Consider the following 7,368-nt stretch of genomic DNA (forward strand, 5'->3'; position numbering starts at 1 on the left):
ACACCACCAAGAACACCAGGAAGCAGTTCATCATATCAAGACTCGATGGAGCAGTGGTTAAAATGATTAAAGATTGGCAGTTGTAGCAAACAACATATCAGCGGATTGTGGAGGAAGAACGGAGGCGCCGGGAGCAATAAGAATTGGAGTTCACACAGTTCATGTCGACTCAGTCTTAGGAGGCATATAGGAGACGATTTATGGTGGATCAGGTAATTTATATACTTTACTTTTTTAAATGTATATATATATATATACTCATTTTATATATATATATATATATATATATATATATATATATACTAATAATTCTTACTAGTTATTGAATATGCCATGTTGACTAAATGATATCACACACATCGATACACACCTGTTACACACAACCCTAACTGCAAACCCTAACAAAAAGCCAAGCCCAAATAATATACGTATAATTTTTATGTGATGGTGGGTGAGCCTCTATACTTCGCGCGCGCGGCTGGTTGGTTAGCGTACACCCGGGCGGGGATACGGGACCGAAAGAAACTCGTGGTGGGGCTGGCGCGGGGCTGGGGGCTGGTTGGTGTGCGCGGTGCTGCCGACGCCGGGGCGGCGTGCGGATGCGGCGTGCACGAGTATGTAGCGCGGGTGACTCATTGGACTTGGTGATCCAACCTTCTTGGTCCAGTGGCCACATCTGCGCTCGCTATCTCCGCGCGCGTCGCTTCCGGGTCGCTGTGTGCCGTACTGGGTTTCCATGTCGCTGCGACCGTCCGGCGACCAGCGTTTGTCCAAGCGCACGCTGCCGTGCGGCGGTCTTCGGTACTGGTTCTGGTTTATGTGACTCGCTTGCGTGCGGGTGGTTGGCGTAGTTGTAGGGGGAGGCGAAGGAGTGGGATGGTCGGGGTGGCGTCCGGTGGTCTTAGGGGGTGGGGGTGGGGGTGTGGAGTGTGGTGCATGCGTGTACACATGTACGCGTGTGTGCGCGTATAGTGAGAAAATTACGGGTGGGGTTAGGGTGTGTGTATGCGTTATTGCAAAAATTGTGCGTGTGTGCGTATAATACATAAGAATATGCCATGATACTCTATCATATTGCTATACTTGCATATCATGTCATGTTATTAATGTTTAATTTATATTTGTAGGCCGGGAGTTCTAGACAAGGTGGAGCTCGTGATGAAGATGATGATGATGATCAGGAGGACTAATTTGTTTTTTTACCTTTGAAAACAATGAATGAGTGTGCTATATAAACAATATTTATCATGGTGTGTGCTGTATAAACAATGTTTATTATGTTGGGATATTTTTATTAAAATATGTGTTATATATGCACGGGAATGAATATTTTACTGCTGATTGAACAGAGTTTTAAATTTATTATATTATTGTACAGGTTTTTTTAATTTTTAAAATAATTTTTTAAAAAACATTGGAAATATTTAGCCACGGATTAGCCGTCGCTATATATACTTTTAGCGACTAAAATCAGATACGGGGAAAAAACAATAGCGACGAATTTTTCGTCACTAATGTTAATGGCGACAGAATTTCCGTCGCTATTTTTTTTAGCGACGGAATTTCTGTTGCTATTTTTTTTTCCTTTTTTTTAAAAAAAGAGTGACAGATTAACCGTCGCTAATTTTCCGTCACTGACAGTTAGCGATGGAAAATCCAGCGCTAAAAGTTATTTTAGCTACCCTCAATATAAGGATGGTATTTTGGCGACGGAATTTTATTTTTTCCTTCGCTAAAGGTTTTAGCGACGGATTTTTGACTTTTAGCGATGGATTTGTCCGTCGCTAAAAGTCATGTTTCTAGTAGTGAATATTGTGATAACACGTTTCTTTTTTGTGCCTTCCTTTGCTTGATCTAGACGCATATAAGGTGAAGTAACAGAGGATCCATCCTTTCTCTTCCTCTTTCTGACAGCCCGTTTGATAGATGAGGTTTCTCTCCTATTCTCATTACTACGGTTATCTTTTTGAGAAACATCTCTATGGAGTTAAAATGCATATAATTAACAAAGAGTAACACAAGAATTATATGAAAAGTACAAAAAGTAAAATTGCAAGAGAATTGAAAAAACTAAACTCACCAAGCTTCTTCTAAAATTTTCATGTCTCTTGAGCTCATCACAAAGTCATCATTAATACCGGCTTCCCCAGTTTCTTCCAAATTCTCATATACATTAGCTTCCATATCCTCTTCGCTTTTATTTTTAAATATTATATTTCTGCCATCCTCTTTCTCCTTGTTTTTTTGTGCATCTAGCAGTATGCTCTTCTAATTCTTGTAATTCTATAGTGAGCTCGTTCAATTCGTACGTCTTCTATGCAATTAAGGCAATTAATTCAGCTTTCCTTAATTCCTATAAGACAAAAAAATACAAGTATTAGTACTTATACTATAGTTGCAGACATAGAACACAAAAAATGAGACATAAAATAATGAACTACGAGAGTAAAGATATGTACAAATACTCTTGGCGATGCCCTATGAATAAGAGGAGTATTCTCTTGGCAATTATCAGTAAGGAACTTCGGATCTCTATATAATTTGTTCATAGTCCTCCTCTACTTTCCGGTATTCTTCATAAAAAAGAGCGGCGGTAACCTTTCAATATCTGAAGTGTACTCCAATTCCCATACTTTTTCATAAAACCAAACCTACAATATAGAAACTATACATTAGCATGTGCATAAACAATAATCATAATCAAATTGAAAAGATATACAGAATAATGTTCATGTAACTCACCAGTAAAACGGACAAAAAACCACCCATGTACCCAACATTTGAGCGCTGACCTAATCCCCTCATACTAAAAGACTTCTTTGCTTTATTCATCTCTTTGTAAAGAAAAGTAAACACCACATTACACCAATTATATTTCTTTAAAGTTGATAACTGCTCCGCATATCTAAATTCCCCTAAGGGACATGTCTTCCATGTTCACGGGCATAATATGAAGCCGATAATGAAAGCCACAATAAGTTTCACACATATTATAGGGTCTTCATTATTCATATCTACAATTATCTCGGTCATTCTATCGCGCTTCCCCCAAATCACCATCTTTTTTTGTCTCATCGGCTTTCTTCTTGCCTTTAGAGATACTACTCTTTTTCTCCTTGAGTGTCTTATAATTCTTTACAAAATTAGTGTAGATTGTATTAGACGCTGTCCCACTCATTTTTATCAAAATTCATTCCTTTGGCAAACCGGTAATTCAGTGAATATCATCTATACCAAACACACAATTTTTATTCCTAATCATGAATGAGCATGTATCGGAATAAAATTTTTGAATCAAGCAATCAATTGCTATTTGCTCATTGCTCAAGGATGTGGGTAACTTGAAAAAGTTGTGTAAAGACGTTGTCACTAGAGATTTTTTATGTCTTTCATCCAATATTATTCGTTTATCAATTAAATCTCGAAAATAACACAAATTAGACGAAATTCTCAATTGTGCTATCATAGCCCTATAAGAAAATTATAATTCAGAAATAGTTAATTTTTATATATATTTGGGCAAATTAAGATGCATATTAACACAAACAATATACCTAAAAATTAAATAGATACTCGATATGACAATAATCACAATAATTTTTACAAGTTTATTAACACAAACATTATGTCATGGCTTAGAACACTGCCACATATGACAGGAGTACTCTGATAAAAAAATAATCACCTCACTCATTGTAATGACACTGGTTCATATAGGGTTTCTATATCGAAACAAACAACTACATAATACATAACAAATTTGCAAAAGGGGAGAAACACATGCAAGAGGATATATCTCATCAATCAGTAGGCGAAGGCAGTAATTTTAACTTTCGACGCATATTAAAACAAACATTATATCTCATAAAAAAATTTACTTACGACATTAGAGGATTATTGCATTTAGAAGAGGAAGGCTTTGATTTTGAAGAAATCGAAGGCATTAATGCTTTCAATTTATTCAAAGTCATGAGGGCTGATGAAGAGGTCGAAGAGAGTTCCAAGCGAGGGGATGTCGAGGGCAAGTGAGAGCTTCAACGGCGACGCTGAGCGGGTGCGGATAGCTTCGCCTGAGCGGCGTGTTGTGGTGCTGAAGAGGAGGATGTGGGGTGTTTCGAGGGCTGAGTGGATGTCGAGGGCGCTGAGCATGTTAAGGCGGTGAAGAGGAGGAGGGGGTGTTGTGACGCTGAGCGGATGTCGAGGGCGGGTCTTCAGCGGATGCGACGGGCGATCTTCGACGGCGGCCTGGGGGTGACAGTTGAAAACCACCGGACGTTGAAAACCGCCTTAAGTGGATGTCGAGGGCGCTGAGCATGTTAAGGCGGTGAAGAGGAGGAGGGGGTGTTGTGACGCTGAGCGGATGTCGAGGGCGGGTCTTCAGCGGATGCGACGGGCGATCTTCGACGGCGGCCTGGGGGTGACAGTTGAAAACCACCGGACGTTGAAAACCGCCTTAAGTCAACATTTAACTACCTAGTTGTTTATGTTTGATTGCAATGTATTGTAATGTGTACTGATTTTTCTGCTGGGACTTGAGTTGTAAACATGCAAGTTTATGGTGTTGCTGAATTTTCTGCTGGGACTCGAGTTGTAAACATGCAAGTAAATATTGTAAATATTGTCAGATGACTGTGTTTAAATGATAGCTGAGAAGATCAAAATCCATTTTGATCAGTTTCGTTTATGGAAAGAATTACTACTCCATTGCATTAGTTAACTTTCAGACTTCAACTTGAGTAGCATTAAGTTCCTTTTTTTTGCCAACCATTATTTTGCAAGTGAAATGAAGCTATCACCTGAAATATATAATGTTTCTAGTAAGCTTTACTGACTGTCAGGTGGGGAACTCAGCTGCAGCGGCATCAAGCTCTGAAACTTAGTCTTGGCACTTTAGCAGTTTTGGTGTAAGAGTACCTTTGAGTCTTGGTACTCTAGTAGTTGTCCTCAAGTTGTTTTGGCTTGGGTGTATTTGGTTAGGAGTGGGGAGAGTGTTTGTTGTATTTGCAATCTCACACGGTTTCTATTGACTGTATTCGTATCACCGAAGAGTTCCAGTTTATGTCCAAATTCTCTCCTTTTTGAGCATTCTAGACTCTATTTCGAGGCCTTTTGCTTTTTCATTTCAGCAACTCCTTGGGAAATTGTGGCTGCTGTTGAGGTGCATACATAGCTCAAAGTGAAATTGTACTTAACCACAAAGCAACATATATAGAACAGTGTACATAACCACAAAGCAACATATATAGAACATATATAGAACAGTGTACATAACCACAAAGCAACATATATAGAACATATATAGAACAGTGTACATAACCACAAAGCAACATATATAGAACATATATAGAACAGTGTACATAACCACAAAGCAACATATATAGAACATATATAGAACAGTGTACATAACCACAAAGCAACATATATCTACTCAGCAACATATATAGAACATTGTACATAACCACAAAGCAACAGGCTCAAAGTGAAATTGTACATAACAAGGATATGATTCAAGGCTAATATGATATCTAGTTTAGTGATAGAACAAAGTACATTGCACATAATAGCAAAGCAACTGGCTCTTCAGCAATGTCAACGAGCAAAGTACATTGTACATAACCACAAAGCAACAGGTTCCTCATAAGCAAACACAAAAGGCTCTTCATAAACAAACTTGCTTCCATCCCATAAGCAACAGGTTCTTCATAAACAAACCTGATTCAAACAACAGATATCAGTTTGAGATAAATTGACTCCGAATCATAAGAAGAAAAGCTCAAAGATGTAGACGAATACAAAAACAAACAATTCATGGATGTACTACAATTTGAGACTACTTGGAGCATTAAAAGGTAATTCAGAAGAAAAACAAACAGAAATTAAGAAGAAAAACAAACAGCAATTCACATAGTTCTTGTTTCCTTCAATTTTTGGCCTGTTACCAATCTCAAATATTCCAAAATTATGCAAACAACCCAGAGACAATGGCAATAAGACCATTACCAAGAAATATAGCCTTCGAGAAAGTCAAGGACATCCATTGTGGTTAGAAATATGCAAACAGTAATGTGCGAGTCAGTCGGAATTAAGAATATGAAAATGAACTCCAGAAATATGAAGCGGTTATATATGGTTCAAATTAGTTATTCAGTAAAAACATTGTGAAGCTCTACATCTGATATTCCAATATGTGGTCAGAAGTTTGATATTGCACCCTTATCAGCACATCATGTGGATCACCAAACTATGTCCGTATGAACCATAAAGAAAGTAATTGGGGGTAAATGAATTGTTGTCACTTGTCTTTATCATCATGAACTATCCGTGGACTTTACAAACCCAGAAAATTGTTGGTTGATGAACATTCCAAACAACATTCAGATAATTGTTCAACATTCCAAACCCAGAAAATTTCACAAGCACTGTGATCACACATTATATGAAATACTAATTCACTGCTAAACATGATTCAGATAATTATTGGTTGATGAACTGAAAATTTTGTAAACTGAAAATTTTGTAAACTGAAAATAAGAAATTAGGGTTTCGTCGAGGAGTTGGTTGATGAACGCACCTTCGTTGATCGAGAGCTGGAGGGGGTGAGTCGCAATATTCTGCTGAGAAGTACAACAATTGGGGCTTGATCGTTACCTGAGTTGGGAGATTTAAGATCGAGCTCAGACTTCGTAGTCGTGGCGGAGGAGGAAGGGAGGAGGGGTCTCGCGGTGGTCGGAAATTACAGCGAGCTCCGATTTGGGGGTCCGACGTTGGTGGTCCGACGTTGGGAGGGAGGCGAGGCGGTGTTGGTCCGATTTGGGGGTCCGACGTCGAGCTCGAGAAGGAGTTGGCCAACGTATTTGTCACGACGGAGCTCGCGGCGAGATTAGGGCTTCGTCGTCGGGCGAGAATAGGGCTTCGTCGTCGGGCGAGATGCGAGCTTCGTCGTCGGTGTGGATTTGGGGATTCATCGTCGGAGGGGATTTGGGGATTTTGATTTTCAGGGGACCGCTGCTTTCATTTGAGAGAGAGAGAGAGAGAGAGAGAGAGAGCATTTAATTTCGTGAAAAAGTAGCTAGCGGAGTTATTATGAGAGAGAGAGAGCAGCGGAACATTTTTGCAAAAAACCCCTTCTCAACCTCAAGTGCGTACGCATTATCCGCACCTGAAATGCTCTCTGTGTGTATATATATATATAGAGAGAGAGAGAGAGAGAGAAATGGAGAACCTTGGTACCAAGTTGCTTAAAGCAACTTGGTAGTGATGTGGCATAATCTTGCCCCTACATCATACCTCGAAGATAGAGCCTCAACCACCCTTCACCAACTCCAATGTAGATGTAGGGACAAGATTAGGCCACATCACTACCAAGTT

This window comes from Asparagus officinalis, chromosome 9, assembly GCF_001876935.1.
Source record: "Asparagus officinalis chromosome 9, Aspof.V1, whole genome shotgun sequence".
Taxonomy (NCBI): Eukaryota; Viridiplantae; Streptophyta; class Magnoliopsida; order Asparagales; family Asparagaceae; genus Asparagus; species Asparagus officinalis.